At 51.5% G+C, this 18,133-nt stretch overlaps 1 protein-coding gene across 6 annotated transcripts in view; it reads right to left on the bottom strand.

The window, feature by feature from the left end:
- LOC136832833 (biorientation of chromosomes in cell division protein 1-like 1) overlaps window positions 1–16,847 on the bottom strand; it is a 121,523-nt gene extending 104,676 nt beyond the window's left edge. For 3 of the 6 annotated variants that reach the window (XM_067094487.1, XM_067094513.1, XM_067094517.1), the window contains exon 1: window positions 15,948–16,130. The gene's annotated coding sequence lies outside the window, so the exon portion shown is untranslated. Of the gene's footprint in view, window positions 1–15,947; window positions 16,626–16,732 lie in introns of those variants that run through there. The other 3 variants (XM_067094504.1, XM_067094496.1, XM_067094508.1) reach the window with 3 other exon arrangements.
- Between the last annotated feature and the right edge of the window lie 1,286 nt (window positions 16,848–18,133).

Raw genomic sequence — 18,133 nt, 5'->3', positions numbered from 1 at the left:
TACAAAGGGTAAGTGGGGGAATACCCAACTCCAACCTGCTGTCACTATGCACTTCTTCCTTTGGCCTCAGGGACAAAGTGGGGTGGTTGAGGTAGAAATAACAATTTTTAAAGTAAATTGTATTTTTCCTAACTATACAAACCTGAGGTCCTTTACATTAGGAATTACTTTCAGACGTAGGCTGGAAACGGCCGTTAAACTCTTGAGCAAGGTGGTTAGGCAGTAACTACCGTCAGGTAGGCGGGGATACCCGCCTGCCCGGATGTAAACATTCCAGTTTGCCTTTCGGTCCAGGTTCAGATTGAGGGGTGGCATGAGGTGGGCATAAAGTGTAAAGGACCTCGGGTTTGTATAGTTAGGAAAAATACAATTTACTTTAAAAACTGTTATTTGTTCCGACACAATATTCAAACCCTCAGTCCTTTACATTAGGAAGACTCACTGGTTGGAGGGAGGAATCTGAGTGAGTCTCCTGAACTGACTGGAGTTCTACACACCTGGGTTACTCCTCCTGGTCGAAAGTGCGAGGAGGAGTACCGTGCCTCTGACATATTGATCGGAGTGTAGGAACTGCAAGATCAAATGTCAGGTACTGGACCTTTTCGCATGAATGAGGAAACGTAACTCCTACGAAATAGGCTGGAAGGATCTAGAGTCGGAGGCAGTAAGGAAAAGCCGAGATAGGGTTCCCTTATTGCCAGTCTCTCCTTCCTCCCCTTGCTAGAGGAAGGAGCGGAATTGCGTAGTCTTACTGCATCAGTGCCAGTTCCAGCAGCTATTGGTTCGAGTCCTATTCTCATCCTTAAGGAGAAGTTGGAGGATGGGGAAGGAGGAGGAAGAGAGGCCAGTCACTCTCAGAATCCTTCTCACTTCCAGAACCAACACCTTAGGCGAGATGCTACTCGTCCTCTTGAAGGAGCCGGGTAAGACAACACAACTTGTTGAGCAGCCACCACAGACCCAAGGAAAAAGGGTTCCAAGGGCCTGTGGGCAAGACCGGAGGAAGAAGACAAGAGTGTGGTCTAAGAGACCACGTCTTGCTTCCAGACTGACAGAAAATTCCGGAATGCGAGGGATGGACCAAGCCATTGACTTCGTGAGCCCTCGGGTGAAAGGTACCGGTATCGTCGTCGTCAGCTGCCAAGTACCTCCTTTGATCGCTTCACAAAGTCAGGAGAAAGATGTGTCCTTAGACACTTCTTCCTTGGGAGAGACAGTACTAGCGAAAACATTGATGACATCTAGGTTAGGAATGTCGAGCTTTTCGGAAAGTACCACAGCTCCCAAAGTAACGAGTGATTTGGATCATCGACACCAAGTCCAAGGAGGAGGGGAACAAGAAGGACTCAAACCCGACAGTCAATGCCAATGGATTCGGAGTCCACCTACGACATCCGAGAAGGAGTCGAGGTATGATCCCCATCCCTGTTCTTCCATCTTCTACGCCAAGGCCAGGGTAAGATGAGAGATGGTCCTAAGAGGGCATATCTCTATCCGATGACTCTCGTAGGGCGCATGCAGAGCACGGACAGGAACCCTAAACGAGAGTCGCATGCCACCCAGGAAACAGTTCCCTGGGACAGCACGACTGAAGAAGCTTCCCGTCCGTAGCTAACTCTCGACTGAGGAGACGAAGCCTACTTCAGATAGAAGACTAGGTCGCAAGGGCCTACGTTCTTCACAAATGAAAGGGAGAGAAGCAACCCTTGGCAGAGAAGACAAGGAAGTCCAGACTTGACGAGCGGCTCTGACCCGAGAAGAAGTTCCGACGACGACACCACCAGCGAAGACGGATCCAGTCCCTGGGACAGTGTTGCAGAGGATTTTAAGGGATATCCAGCTATATCCGTTGCCGCTCGGTGAGAAAGCCTGTGCTTGCAAGGAAAGCTGGAAAGTCTCCCAGTCCTGAACATACAGGGATGTACTGCCTCAAGAACCGCTTCTTGTGTAGCTGCACAGGAGGTTGGGTCAAGAGGAATTCTTCTCGATGCCTCGGCAATCAGGTTGGATGAAGGCGAAGTCTTCAAGTATTTGTCTGTAACTCAGGGTGAGCAATGTTTGTGAACCCCTAGCGAAACGGACAAATACGGAGTGAAAAAACGTCGATATCGAGTTTTCACCAAAAGACAGCATGCCTCAACAGAGCAGCCCCTGGTCTGGTATGAAGGAGTGAGAAAAAACTACCGACTTGTCTGCAGGAAGGCAACAGAAGGACGGTAGGGATTTCTCAGTCGAGCAGTCTCTGCATGAATCTTCATGAAGAAAGAGTGAGCAGCATGTTCCGTCCCGATCACTCAAACCTAAGACCAGGCTTGCCTACCAATACATCCCCAACAGGAATGAATCTGGTTAATTGAGCTGCCGAGTGTGCAATAGGACAACACTCGAGTACCTGCAAATGTCAAGATGAAACAGGAGGAAAAAACGATTGCCTCTTGTTTGTCGACAAATGCCACTACTGTGGTTTTGTTGTTCAACGAAACCAGTGAGTGCTGCAAAACCCATCCTGAATTCTCGGACGGACAAAAGGCTGCCCTGAGCCCAGGACGGTGATGAGAAGGTACTAATCGTCTCGGTCACACAAATTCAAGACAACGTCTTACCAGTGTGCGCCTATTCCTCAATCTGTGAATCCGTAAGTAGACACAAGATGTGAAGGGAATATGCAAGCATATTCGAAGGTTCCTTCAATCAAGCATTAGCCTAACTCTTTCCTCATACATCGAAGAGGAAAGAACGGAGGAAAGGAAGCAGACTTCCATTCTCCACCATAGGGAAGCTTCTGCAAAATGACAGGGTACCGAGGCAATTAGCTCTAGCCGGCTGGCATTTCCCGAATCGGGAGCACGGGAGAGGTGGCGGGATGGAAGTTCGATGGAAAGAATTGCCGAGATCTGAGGGAAATAGATACTTCTCCTGAAGGAATCCATTCCCAGGTCTCGGCAATGTCGCTGCTAGTTCCAGAGACTCAATAAGTATCATTTCGTCCAGGCATCAGCAGTTGCAATCTTCTTCTGAAGCCTAGGACTTCTTAGCTAAGGAGTTGAGGGGGCCTGGCTTGAACTCAAGGTTGAGTTGAGATGACTAAGACCCAAAGTTCTTGGCCATTATCCAAAGGACAAGTCAGTACCCTGGTGGGAACCTTGATTACCGGGGTATCTGGCAAATCTCTGAATGAGAAAGGCAGAACCAAGTAAGGGTTCGTTCCCAAGGGTCGAGCCAACTCGGGACTTACAAAACCGGAGATCCGAATTGGGACAAAGTCCTTCTTCTTAGCACCAGAATTGCCCAAAAAACTGCAGTCGGCAAGACCCTCCAAGGCAAGAATTCATATTCTCTGTCGAGGCAGGGGTGGAAGCTTGGTGTCTCGACCTGAATTAACTCCTTCAAGAAAAGAATTCATCAGGTCGAGAACGCTCTCTGGAAGCCAGGACCGCGGCAGTCCACGACACTCTCAGTCCTCGAACCGCAAGGGTTGCGAGTGATGAAGGTTATTCATTGGGGAGCCGGTCCTGTCCCGGGATCCTCGCGCCCGACGAATCAGCGCCAAGTTCACCAAGAACACGGAGGCGATCGAATTTGAAGAGAAAGACCCTCGCTGTTTCCGATCGTGAAACTCCTGTACCTCTCCCCTTGGAGGGAGACCTTGACAGATCCCATGAAACCCTCCTCGGCTACCTGGTTATAATACGAGAGAATCGGGGGACCGATACCCAAAGCACGCCAGGCAGCCGAAGTCAGAAAGAAAATTTCATCGGAGCTCTCTCTGTCCGTCTCGCGCCTCTCGGAACAACCGAGAGGAGAAGAGAACAGGTGAGGAGAAAGAGTATCCCTACCCGTCCTGCCAGTAAGATAAGCAGGAGAGGCGGACCGTGAGCGATAATCAACCGAAGGAGATTACTGCTACACGGGGAAAGAAGAGCACTTGTGCCGTGGCAAAGCGCTTTCCTGGGAAGAGCAAAAAGTTCACTCGAACATAGCCGAGGACCCGAATCGGAAAAAACCGAGTAGGGCCGAGCTGAGCCGAACCGATCACGCGAATGCGATTCAGCTGGTTGGTATGCGGCAGACTGGGAGGCAGGCGGGGCGGGGCGAGCCGAGCCAGTCTGGCAGGCCGAGTCGAGCCGGGCCAGTCTCGTAAGTGTGACCGGGGGCAGAGCCGAGCCAATTGCGCAAACACAATCATAACTGGGCAGGATGGACTCGTCTGCTGTGAACAATTACTAGTTTCCCGAACTCTAAACTCCTTCGAGGCCGAGGCCCCTCGGGAAGAAGGTTCAAAGGGGAATTCTGTGTCTGCTATCTTGCATGCTCAAACCCTAAAGTTCGAGACACAAGAATGAAGCCCGCCCGAGCAACCGAAGCAGCTGGCGGGCAGTATCGAGACACCGAGTCTCGGCACCCAGACACCCGGGCGTCTCAACACCCAGACACCCGGGCGTCCCGGCAACCAGACACCTGGGTGTCTCAGCACTTTCTCTCGTTCTGTGCCTCTTGTAAGGAGAGCGCTTGTGATTCATAGAATTCGGGCTACCCACGAGACTTCCGAAAATCGGGAGCGGCTGCTTTGTTTCCTAATAGATCGAAAGAGCCAAGCACATAACCAGTCTTAGATGCAGACTTCCAAGACTGGCAACGAGGGTGTGGCCTCGAGAGGCCGCGCTCTCGCGGCCCCCGAAACGCAAGATCCCACAGGAGAATGCAAATCGGTTCCTGCCCGAGGGCGGAAAGAGCCAACGAGAGAAACTTGTCTCCCGGAAGAGAGTCAGTCCCTTAGAAGTCCCGCAGGACTCCCAAAGTGAATCTCTTCCCTGCTTCTGCTGATGTTCGAACCAACAGGATCGAGACACCAGGCTGGGAACCCGACCGAGCACTGGCAAACACTCAGGGAGCGCTTGCGGTGCTGGCAGGAAGAGAAGCCAAGACACCTGGGTGCCTCGGCCCTTTCTCTCGCACTGCTCCCAAACTGGGCCCAGGAAAATCTCTCCAGACCAGATCGGGATACTCGATATTCCACAGAATCTCGAGCACTGGAGCGGACTCGCGAACGAGCCCCTGAAGCAGCCCCCATCTTAGAGGCGGAACCTCTAAGACTTGGGAAACGATCGCAAACTGAGGTCTGCGTGCCCACGGCTTCCGAAACACAAAACCCAGGGCTATGCGAATCGGTTTCCTAACCTGAGGGTCGGGAAGAGCCAACGAGAGACCCACTGCCTCCTCAGAAGGAGGCAGTCCCTAGACGTCCAAGGGCATCAAGGGGAAGAAGCAGCATTCCTCTCCTTTGGCCAACGGAGGTCTGTCCGATTCTTGGGACCCCCTTGGACCTCAGGAGAGGAAGGGAAGACGCTGCAGAAGACAAAATCGAAGATAAGATGAAGAAGACGGCGGCTACTTCCACAGGGCGGCTTCCTTCACCTCCACTCCGACATCTTCTACAGGATGGCGGACACAAAATGACAATTTTTAAAAGTAAATTGTATTTTTACTAACTATACAAACCTGAGGTCCTTTACATTAGGGATTACTTTCAGGCGTAGGCTGGAATCGGCCGTTGAACTTCAAACAAGGTGGTTAGGCAGTTAACTACTGTCCGGGAGGCGGGAGTACCGCCTGCCCGGATGTAAACATTCCAATTTGCCTTTCGGCCCAAGTACAGATTGAGGGGTGGCATGAGGTGGGCATAAAGTGTAAAGGACCTTGGGTTTGTATAGTTAGGAAAAATACAATTTACTATTAAAAATTGTTGTTCTGACACAATATACAAACCCTCGGTCCTTTACATTACGAGACTCACTGATTGGAGGGAGGAATCTGATAAAAGTCTCTCTGAACTGACTAGAGTTCACCACCTTGTCTTCCCTTCCTGGTCGTGAGAGCGAGAAAGGGAAAAACCGTCTCTGACAAAAGATTGGGTTGTAAGAAATGCAGGATCAGTTGTCAGACTTCTGGGTCCCTTTGCATGAAAGAGGAAACATCAGTTCATGCAAAGTAGGCTAGGAAAAATTTGACGTCGGATGACAATAAGGCAAATACAAGCATTGGGTTTCTCTCATAGTCATGGTCTCCTTCCTCCCCTTGCAAGAGGAAGGAGTGGGGTTGCTTCTATTAACCTGAACGGAAATAGAACGGGAGCTCCCGTTATGTGCTTACCTGCCTCGATCGCCCGGTCCAGCTTGTAACGGCACGTCCGCTCCCTGCCCGTGGGAAGAGAGCCAGGATGGGGAGAAAGAAGAGAGGCCAGTCACTCAACATTCATTCTCCCAATCACAACCGTACAACATAGGCGAGATGCAACCTGTCCCGTTAGGGGAGCTGGATAAGCTACACAACTTGTTGAGCAGCCACACAGGACCCAAGGAAAAAGTGTCCAAGGACTTGTGTGCAACATCCCGGAGGTAGAAGGAGGTGAAAGTAGTCTGTTGGGACCACATACCCGCCTTCAGCACCTGTGGTACCAACATATTCTTCCGGAATGCGAGGGATGGATCAATGCTGCGGACCTCGTGAGCTCGGACGGCGTGCATCGGTGTCGCCTTCTCCTGCAGCAGAGTACGCTCTCCTTATCGTCTCACAAAGCCAGAAAGAGATGGTATTCTTGGACACTTCTTTCTTGGTAGAGCCACTGCTAACGAAGAGTCGTCGACACTCAGGCCGGAGGTGCCGAGTCCTCTTCAGATAGCGCCGCAGCACCCTAACAGGACACAGTAGCATCTCGTCTGGATCATTACCTACAAAGTCCTCTAGGGAGGGGATCGTGAAGGACTCGAACCGTGCAAGGCCAGGGACCGGCGGTTCTGAGTCTTCGCTACGAAATCCGGGATGAAATCGGCGTAACTGATCCCCATCCCCTCGAGTGTTTAACATCAAAGGAAAGTCCGTGAAGTTCACCAACTCTCTTCGCCGATGCCAGGGCAAGCAAGAAGACGGTCTTGAGGGTCAGATCCCTGTCTGACGACTCTCGTAAAGGCTCGTATGGTGCACAAGTCAGGCTCCTTAAGACGAGAGTCACATCCCATGCAGGGGGCCTCAGATCCCTGGGTGGGCAAGACCGTTCGAAGCTTCTCATGAGTAGAGAAATCTCGAAAGAGGAGGAGATGTCTACTCCTTTCAGCCGTAAGACTAGGCCGAGTGCGGCGCGGTAGCCTTTTACAACTGAAACGGACACAAGCTTCTCTCGGCGAAGGAAGACGAGGAAGTCCGCGACCTGCTGAACAGTAGCTCCGACCGGAGAGATACCCCTTTGACGACACCAACTGCAGAAGACACACCACTTTCCCTGGTATACCGCTGCGGAATATCTTCTGAGGTATCCTGCCATCTCTGTTGCTGCGCGGCACGAAAAGCCTCTCGCTCACATGAGGTGGTGGATAACCTCCAGCCGTGAAGACACAGGGAATGCACTGCCAGGTGGAACCGCTCTGCATGAGGTTGACGCAGAAGGTTGGGCCAGGGGGGGATCTCTCTCGGTGCCTCGGAGAGGAGAGCTAGCAGGTCCGGGTACCAAACGGCCTGGGGCCATTTGGGTGCCACCAGAGTCATTCTGAGATTCGGGGTGATCATCACTCGGTTGATCACTCGCGAATCAGGCAGAATGGGGGAAAGGCGTAAGCGTCAAGATTGTCCAACGGGTGTTGGAACGCGTCCTCCGCAGCGGCCCATGGGTGCGGCACGACAGAACAGAAGACCTGGAGTTTTCTGTTGTGCCGGGTGGCAAACAGATCGATGGCTGGGCGCCCCCACAGGTCGAACAGCCTTTCCACTACTTCCTGATGGAGGGACCATTCGGTCCCTACCACCTGGCTCTGGCGGCTGAGCTTGTCTGCCACGACATTCCTCTTGCCTGGAATGTACCTGGCTGACAGCTCTACCAAGTGAGCCACGGCCCACTCGTGCACCTGCATCGTCAACTGATGAAGCTAGTGGGACACCATTCCCCCCTGCTTGTTGACGTATGCCACTACCGTGGTACTGTCGCTCATCAGTACCACAGAGTGTCCCATCACTCGATCCCGGAACTCTTGGAGGGCCAGGAAGGCCACCTTTTTTCTAGGATGTTGATGTGAAGGTGCTCGTCGTCTCGGTGCCACACTCCCGAAGTCAGCAACTCCTCCAGGTGTGCGCCCCATCCCTTGGTCGATGCGTCCGAGAACAGAAGCATGTCCGGAGGGGGAGTATGCAGGGATACTCCTATCAAGAGGTTCCTGTTGTCTAACCACCAGTGAAGGTCCTTTCTCACCTCCTCAGAAAGAGGAATGAGGAAGGACTGGGGGTCTTGGGACTGGAACCAATACTCCTTTAGTCTCCACTGGAGAGATCGCAGGTGAAGACGCCCGTGAGGTACTAGTTTCTCCAACGACGACAGGTGACCGATGACGACTTGCCATTGTCGAGCTGGTTGCTCCTGCCGTGACAGGAACAGCTGTGCTGCCTGCCTGAACTTGCTGATACGAGAGTCTAAGGGAAAGACTTTCGCTGCCACCGTATCTATCAGCATGCCCAGGTACTTTGTCCTCTGCTTGGGAGTGAGATCTGACTTCTCCAGATTTACCACGATCCCTAGATCCCAGCAAAACTCGAGGAGCTATCCCTGTCCTGTAGCAACTGCGAGCGAGAGCTCGCCAGGACTAGCCAGTCGTCGAGATACCTCAGTAGACGTATCCCGTACGAGTGGGCCCAAGCTGACACGAGAGAGAATACTCACGTGAACACCTGGGGAGCGGTTGAGAGCCCGAAGCAAAGTGCCCTGAATTGGAAGACCGGCTCCCCGAGGACAAAGAGGAGGTACTTGCACGAGGACGGATGGATGGGTATCTGGAAATACGCATCCCTCAAGTCCACCATAAGCATGAAGTCGTTCTCCCTGATGGAGGCCAGCACAGTTTGCGCTGTTTCCATCGTGGAAAGTAGGCTGAAAAGGGCGGGATGGACCCCCCATTCTCGGGGCAGAAGAAGGCTGGGTGTTTCCTCGGGACCCCTTTGAAGACTGGGACTTCTTAGGGGCCGAGGAAGTGCCAGCCTGGCCCAAAGACCTGGCCGCAGTGGGGTGCGAAGACCCGGAGGTCTTGGCCACTGCCTGGTGAACAAGTCAGTCGCTGTCATCGGCACGGCGCTTGTCCACCACAGCGTCCACCAACTCTCTAGGGAAGAGAGAGGAGGAACCCAGCAACGGTCCATTCCGAAGGGCGATAGCTGACTCGGGACCTACAGACCTGGCAAAGCGAGAGAGAACGGCATCCCTTCGCTTTAGCACAAGGTTTGCCCACAGGTTTGCAGTCTGGTGGCAAGGTAGGAAATAGCCCTACCCCCAGACTGGCACAGTCTCCCAAAGGCGGAGTCCTCCCCAGGTACAATAGCGCCTGAGGAAGCAGCTACCTTCGATACTGTGAATGACCACAGATTGAGCCAGGAGACTACTTGGAAGGCCGCCATGGCGGTGGCTTCCAGGGTTGCAGCTTCTTGCTGAGAGAGAGATATGCTCTCTGCAGTCAATTGCTGCAACGACAGACCCAGATCCAAACGAGTCAGGTCCGGGTCAACCTGTTTGGTCAGCAACACCCCTTCCACTGGAGCGTAGAAACGCTTCTGACGAGGCAGAGGAGAAGGAAAAAGCTTGTCCGATGGGCTCCAACAAAGTGAACTGTCTTGCCCAGACACAAGACTGTTCACCTGGTCGAGTACCCCCTTGGCAAGCGTGGACCACGGCAGCCCCACCGAAGCCTTGGGTTCCTTCTTGGGTCCCCAGAAGGATTCGAGGTGCGACGGACGATCCATAGACGAGGCCGTGGTCCCTTCCCCGAGGTCGTTGTGCTGACAAATCAGCGCGATAACCTCCGCAAAAGTCCTCTGTATTTCGGGGGTGTCCGCATCCTGGGGCAGAGGACCCTCGAGTCCTTCCAGTGCGGTCCTCCCGAACTACTCTCCCTGCAGGAGGGAGAACCTCGGCATATCCCCGTGGATCTTCCTGAACTACGCGGGCGTAGGACCTGGTCGAGCCAAGAACCGAGCCAGGTGCGTACCCCCACGCAGTAGAACTCTAAGGAGAACACTCCCCAGAGTTCCTCCTCTCCGACTCGTGGCCCCTGGAAGAAACAGAAGGGGTGGAGGGGACAGGCGAGGAAGATCGGGCTCTCCCACTGGCTTTACTGGCAGAACCAGCAGAGGCAGTGGGCCGAGAGCGGTCACCAACCCGTGGTGATGAGGAGCCCCCGGGTCGAGGAGACTGCTTCAGCCCAGGTGAAGCGATCTCCTGAGGAGAGCGGAGCGGCTCGCGAGCCGAAGCCGCGCACCGCCTCCCCAAGCCAGGCTGGCCATGCGGACGTGGCCGGGGACTGGGAGGAGTCGAACGCACGGCTGACTGGCGCGAGCTGCGCGCTGTCCTCTGGGCGCCCCCAGTCTTCTTCGAGGCAGGAGCCTCTCGGGAAGACTGAGTAGGGGACTTCTTCCCTACCTCTCCTTGCGTTCGGCCCAGCGGGCTGAAGCACTATCCCGGGAACCTGACTTGGCACCTGAAGGAGTGCCAGCAGGAAGAGACGGAGCACCTGCATGCCCTGGCTCTTTCTCTCGCCCCACGCCCTGGTCTGTACAGTGAGAAGTTTCTCCCGTATCAGACTGGGGTACCCGGTCTCCTTGGGGACCCGGTACTGAGCAACTCGCGAACGAGTGTCCGGCGCGACTCGCTGGCCTTAGATGCAGGAAGTTTCTTAGGCACAGCGGGGGGAGTGCCGACCTTGGTCTGCACGCCCTTGGCTCCTGGTGCCCCTGGCCCGGAGGCCGGGGCAGCGGTTCCCTGATCCGAGGATCAGGAAGAGCCGACGAGAGATCCCACTGCCTTCCCTGTGGAAGGAGGCAGACCCTTAGAAGTCTCGGTGCGAGATTTCTTAGGGGGGGGAGGAGAGGCAGACTTCTTCTTCGGCTGCAAAGCCTCGGAAGGAGAAGCGGAAGAAGCAGCAGACGAAGACGACGATGATGACGAAGATGAAAATGAAGACGATGACACCTTCCTAGACCTCTTCTTCTTCTTCTTCACCCTCTGCTTCAGGAACACCGTCAAGTCCCCAAGCCAGGAAAGCGAGGCCGCAGACTCAGGAACAGCAGGAGGGGCTGCAGCAGAAGGCACATCCCGGGCAACGACCGCGGAGCTCGAGCCAGCATTTGCCTGGGTAGAGAGAGCCGCGCGTCGGCCAGGAACAAAAGTGGGCGGGGCCGGGAATGCAGGCGCCGCCCCTCCCGCGTGAAGATTTAAGTCGGGCCGCGCCAGGGTCGATGGAATGGGGATGGAAGCAGACGAAGGGCTGGGCTGGAAAGTGAGACGAGGAACAGCATTCGAAGACAGGCCAGGGTCAGCAACTGGGGCAGCGACAGTCACATAAGGGTATGATGACGTCACCATGTAGGCAGGGCCAGCACGCGTGAATGGAAGCCATGAAGCCGGGAGGCAGCGGAACAACAGGTGACGCCGACACCCAAGCATCTGGGCAAACCTCGAAATGGTGACGGATGTAGTGGTGACTGTCATTGCCGAGTGGGTTGTGACTGGAGGGGGGGGAGCCAATCCCTCTAGTGACGAGCTAGGTAGGCCCAGGTATAGCCAGGATGAGCTTGGAATCAGTGTCTGGCTATCCAGTCCGGGACCTGAAGCAAAAGTCGGGTCAGTACACAAAGCCTCTACTCGCTCCGGAGGAAAAAACTCCCCTCCGGAACGGGAAGAGACTTCAGAGAGGATGTCGCGGTCCAACTCTCCCCCGCACCCTTCCACAAATGATGAAACGTAAGAGGAAGGGGAGGGGGAGTCCTCACCCGAGGGAGAGGGAGCAAGCAGGGGAAGTTCGCCGGGAGGGAGAAATGAGCTCGACACATTCGCCACCAATGGAGTTGTCGGGGGTGTATTTCCCTCGGACGACTCCTTGGTAGGCTTACGACGGTAACATCTCCTCCCTTCGAACTTGCCCCATTGCTTGGAGGACCACGAACAACACCGAACAACACTCACTACAGGGATCGTCGCGTGAACACACACGTCCCCTGCAAGATGTACAGAGGGCGTGTGGGTCCACGTCGACTCGAGATCTAAATGAATTGCATTTCTAGCCCCCTACCCCGGGACACACACGCTGGGGATAGGAGGGTTTAGCTGATTTCTCCATGATAATGAAAGCAAAGAAAGAATTTCCCACCAAAAAAGAAGTACAACTGTCAGGCAGAGAGCGACGAAGAACAACGTCCGAGCGCTACGACGGCCGAAAGCAAATTGGAATGTTCACATCCGGGCAGGCGGTACTCCCGCCTCCCGGACAGTAGTTAACTGCCTAATCACCTTGTTTGAAGTTCAACGGCCGTTTCCAGCCTACGCCTGAAAGTAATCCCTAATGTAAAGGACCAAGGGTTTGTATATTGTGTCGGAACAAATGTAGGTAAAACATCAAGAAACAACATGCAGCATGCCCAAAGGATTAAAAGTAAGGCGTTCATAACTTTTGTTTCAAATTTTTATACATTTTTCTGGCGTCATATGCCGTTGTTCCAGTTTACGACGATTTTCGGTTTACGACGCGGCGCAAGAACAGAACAGAACCACCGTCATAAACCGGGGACTGCCTGTACATACGCCCGAGGTAGAACTCTGGGGAGAAAAGTCGCCAGAGTTCTTCCTGTCCAACTCGTGCCCCTTGGAAGGAGCCCAGGAGGTAGAGGGGACAGGCGAGGAGGATCGGGCGCTCCCACTGGCCTTGCTGGCAGAACCAACAGGGGCAGCGGGCCAGGAGCAGTCACCAACCCGCGATGGTAACGGCAGCCCGGGTCGAGGAGACTGCTTACACCTAGGCAAAGCAGTCTCCCAAAGAGAGTGGAATGGCTCGGGTGAGTCGAGCCGCGCGCTCACCTCCCCCAAGCCAGGCTGGCTGCACAGACGTGGCTGGGGACTGGGAGGAGTCGAACGCGCAGCTGGCTGGCGTGAGCTTGCGCTGTTCTCTAGACGCGCCCCAGTCTTCTTCGAGGCCGTAGCCTCTCGGGAAGACTGAGCAGGGGACCTCTTCTCTGCTTCTCCAGGTGTTCGGACCCGAGGGACCGAAGCACTTTCCCGGGGACCTGGCTCAGCACTCAAAGAAGTACCAGCAGGAAGAGTCGGGGCACCTGCATGCCCGGACTCTTTCTCTCGCCCCACACCCGGGTCTGTACGGCGAGAGGTTTCTCCAGTACCAGACTGGGGTACCTGGGTCTACTTGGAAACCGGGGTACTTGGAGCGACTTGCGCATGAGTGTCCGACGTGGACCCGCTGGCCTCAGAAGCAGGTTTCTTCAGCACAGCAGGGGGAGTGCGGACCGTGGTCTGCATGCCCTTGGCTCCCAGTGTGACTGACCATGGGGCCAGAGCAGCGGTTCCCTGATCCATGGATCAGAAAGAGCCGGCGAGAGATCCCACTGCCTTCCCTGTGGAAGGAGGCAGTCCCTTAGAGGTCTCAGTGCGAGACTTCTTGGGGGGGGGAGAGGCCTTCTTCTTCTTCCTTGGCTGGGTAGCCTCAGAAGGAGAAGAGGAAGAAGAGGTAGCAGACGAAGACAAAGACGACAACACCTTTCTCGATCTCTTCTTCGACTTCTTCTTCGCCATCTTCCTCAGGATTGAAGTCAGGTCCCCACACCATGCAGGAGCAGCCAAAGAGTCAGGAGCAACCGGGGGGGTAACAGCAGCAGGCGCAACCCAGGCAGCGTAGACGGTGCTCGGGCCAGCAGTTACCGGGGCAGGGGCGTCAGCCAGGGATGATGGCACAGGTGGCCCGCGAGCAGCCAGTCCGGGCTGGGCCAGGGTCAAAGGCATGGGAGGCATGTCAGTAGTCAAGCCGGGCTGAGAGACAGGGAAGCGAGGAGCCGGAACCATAGTCATAAACGGGCCAGGGTCAGCAACAGGAGTAGGCAAAGTCATATACAGCACCGACAACATCACCATATAGGAGGGCTCAGGTCGTGAGAGCAGGGCCAGGAACCCAGAAGGCAGCGGCACAGGATGGTGAGAGGCAGGAGCAGCCAAAACCTGAGTATCCAGGTGTGAAGCCACCGACACAGGCAGCTTCGCAAAGCAGACATGGTGACAGTCGTGGTGGTGGTAGCGGTAGCCGAATGAGTTGTTACTGGAGCACCAGACAGATGAGACACCAGGCCCTCCAATGACGGAACGCCAGGTAGACCCAAGTGTAACCAGGCCGAGGATAAGTCTGATACCTGGTCCGTATCCACCCCTAAACCTTAGGAAACAGTCGGGTTAAACTGGGAAGTCTCTGCTCACTCTGGGGAAAAAATTTTTCCCCCAGCACGAGAAGAGACCCCGCAGAGGATGTCCTGATCAACCAGGCCCCCACGCCCTTCCACACCCGACAAAACGAATGAGGAAGGGGAAAGGGAGCAAGCAGGGGAAGTTCGTAGGGAGGGAGAAACAAACCCGACACATTAGCCACCACTGGAGTCGTCGGGGGCGTGTTACCCTCGGAGGATTCCTTGGCCGGCTTCTGACGGTAGCATAACCTCCCTTCGAACCTCTTCCATTGCTTGGGAGACCAGGAACAACACTCGCTACAAGGAGCGTAGCGCAAACACACACATCCCCTGCAAGTTGGGCAAAAGGTGTGTGGGTCCGTGTCGACGCTAGAACGAAAGGTATTACATTTCTTACCTCCTACCCCAGGACACACACACTGGGGATAGGAGGGTTTAGAAGGTTTATCAACATTCATTCTCAAAAAAAAAGGAAATTTCCCACCAAAGAGCTGAAGGGCAGTCAGGCAGAGCAAAGAACAACATCCACATCCCACGACAGCCGAAAGCAAATTGGAATGTTTACATCCAGGCAGGCGGTGCTCCCACCTCCTGGATGGTAGTTAACTGCCTAACCACCTTGTTTGAAGTTCAACAACCGTTTCCAGCCTATGCATGAAAGTAATCCTAATGTATAGGACCGAGGGTTTGTATATTGTGTTGGAACAATCCTAATGTAAAGGACCGACGGTTTGTATACTATATCGTGTCGGGACCACTGGAATTTCCTTCAACAGGAGGTCGGAGTCCCCCCCACTAAGTAACACGGCCTGCTAGGTTAGGTTAGGGTACATTAAGTGAGTATAGTTCCTTTTATAACAGGTTTCCTTAGCCAATCCCTTCTTAAACATATGGCTCCCTGATGACTTGGGAATGCACATAACTGTTCCATAACAACAACGGTTTATCTTTCAACATTTCCAAAACCCTACATTCCAAAGGGTCCCCAACCATGTTGGATAGACATGAGAGTAACAATAATTGACCAACAATAAATAACACCACTTCCTTCATCAGCAACACTAAAAGTACAGGAAAAACCAATTTCCTACTTAATTTGTCCGTGCAGAGCTCTTACTTAGAAATAAGGCAGGAATCACTTGAAAACCAATGTAATTATCATTAAAAATGTTATTTTTGGCAAAAAAATAAAAAATACCATTGCACAGTCTACTTCCAAGATTTTATGGTATTCCTAAGTATTGGGACCTAGGCTAGCTCTGCATGGACTGTATGGAATGGGTCCGCGAATACGAGTCATTAGGGAGCCATATGTTCAGGGGATTGACAAAGGAAATCTATTATAAAAGGAACCTAACCTAACCTAGTAGGCCGTGTTACTTACAAGGGGGGTCCCCCTCCGCCCCGTGAAGGAAGCCACTTGTTACCAAAAGTTCCCCTAGGCCCAAAACACTGAGCATGGACGATAACATTCCAGGATCGCCAGCATAGGACGTACAAAAACATAATAAGTTCTGAGGTTAATTACAGTCGACTGACAAAAAACAAGAGTAAACTCTTGACAAGCAACCAAAATACTACAGAAAAAGTCAACCCTACATTGAACCCCGCCTTCAGTAAGCTACATTGACATTTCAAAATAACGTACATTTTGACATCAACCCATCCCGATATGACCTACTTACGTTTGTAAAATAGCATGACCTGGTTCAGTTTGAATTCTAATAATCTTCTAATTGCGACGTTAACCTTCAACGCAACATATGCATTGTAATTAAAATAGCCGCGGATTCAACGGATTTTGCGTAGTACCAGTATTGGTGATAGTAGTAGTATATGGGAACTACCTTTGAAACTTCTCCTTTGCTAGTTCTATTCCTCCTCTGTGTTCGCTTAACTTAATTGTCTCTTTTTATAAATTCCTTCCTGTTTTCAGTTTCTTCTTTCGTTGGATTTGCAAAATGAAGGATGTCAGCTATCATTTCTTCTTTATTTTCTTAATATGGCTGCTGCACGGATCTACATCTGTTTCTAATGTTACCACATGCCAGACAGTAAGGTAAGAAATGTTCCAAGTTTTCAGTTATTTCTATGGTTCTCTCTGGTTATTTCTTCCGAGCACAAACATTTTGTATCTTCCCCTTTGTATGTAGATGGAAGAAACATTAGGGGAAGGGAGAGAGGCAAGGGCGGTGAAAGGAACGCAAGAGGTAGGGAGAAAAGAAAAGGGAGAACCTTCTATAGTTTTTACGTGAGGATGGACGAACTGCTACAGATGGGAAGGGAAGCAAGGGTGATGACAATCGGCGTTTTCACATGGGGAAGAAAGAGACGGAGGAGATAGGGAAAGAAGCAGAGGTAGTGTCCCTAGTAGTCATATGTGGAAGGAAGAGAGAAGCAGGTGAGGTGCCTTGAAAGAGGAACGAACATGTCAGTTTCATAGACCTAATATTTAGAAGATCAAACTTACTGAAGTTTGTTTTTTCGGATTCTTAGTTTTCTGTAAAAGAAAACTGTTGCGCCGGCTTTGTCTGTCCGTCCGCACTTTTTCTGTCCGCCCTCAGATCTTAAAAACTACTGAGACTAGATGGCTGCAAATTGGTATGTTGATCACTCAACATCATTTACTGGCTGCTCTAGGAGCAAGAGCCCGTGCTGGCACAAGGCCAGCTAAATCTGAAACAACAACCACCCTCAGATCATAAACATACCAAATTGCAGCCCTCTATCCTCGGTATTTTTTATTTTATTTAAGGTTAAAATTAGCCATAATCGTACGTCTGGCAACGATAGGCTATAGGACCAGGCCACCATCGGACCGTGGTTAAAGTTTCATGGGCCGCTGTTCATACAGCATTATACCGAGACCACCAACAGATAGGCTAGATCTATTTTCTGTGTCCTTGATTATACGCTGTACAGAAAACTAGATTGCGCCGAAGAAACTTCGGCGCATTTTTTTACTTGTTTATTATTGTTCACACGTTTTATAAAATTTAAATGCTGTATGTCACACTTTTCTTAAGTTCCATTCCGGAATACCTGTATTTATTAATAGGAATCATGTGGGTAAGGGGAAGAATTCTCATACACCTGGACAGCATTGATAGGGGCAGTAACCAACGCCAGTTATATGAAGAACATCACGTTACCAGACGAGAGAGAGAGATCGAGAGGATAACAATTGCATCCCTATTTTCTCTCTGAAGTGTAACCAAATAATTATTAATATGAAATAGTAATTGTTATTTTGTGAAGGACGAATTTCACAAATCACCCTTTGTTTTCAACATTAAAATACTTTGAGTCGTGTAAATATACGTTAGAAGTTTGAGAGTTTTTTTTATAAATAATCTCTCTCTCTCTCTCTCTCTCTCTCTCTCTCTCTCTCTCTCTCTCTCTCTCTCTCTACCTGAAGACGATATAGTTAAATAAAATTATGTTCCCTTTGTTTTGACATCCAAGGTATAAATAAACTTTGATGTCAATGTTAATTTCTTTACGACGTTTGGAAGAAAACGGCAATTTAAATTAACTTATCAGCTGGCGCAAAACTAAAATGTCTTCTTAGTGAATAAATGATAATACAACTGATCTTATTTTCAAAACCCCTCGTCGCTTCTGGTGCCGTTATCCCTATATATATATATATATATATATATATATATATATATATATATATATATATATATATATATATATATATATATATATATATATATATATATATATATATATATGTATATATATATATATATATATATATATATATATATATATTATATATATATATTTTTTTTTTTATTTAAACGCACGCCCGTTATTTTTTGTCTAGTTCCGAACATGAACTTGCCTTCTCGTTTGTGATAGC

The sequence above is a fragment of the Macrobrachium rosenbergii genome, chromosome 4, assembly GCF_040412425.1.
Source record: "Macrobrachium rosenbergii isolate ZJJX-2024 chromosome 4, ASM4041242v1, whole genome shotgun sequence".
Lineage (NCBI taxonomy): Eukaryota > Metazoa > Arthropoda > Malacostraca > Decapoda > Palaemonidae > Macrobrachium > Macrobrachium rosenbergii.
This window is presented reverse-complemented; position numbering and strand designations above follow the sequence as displayed.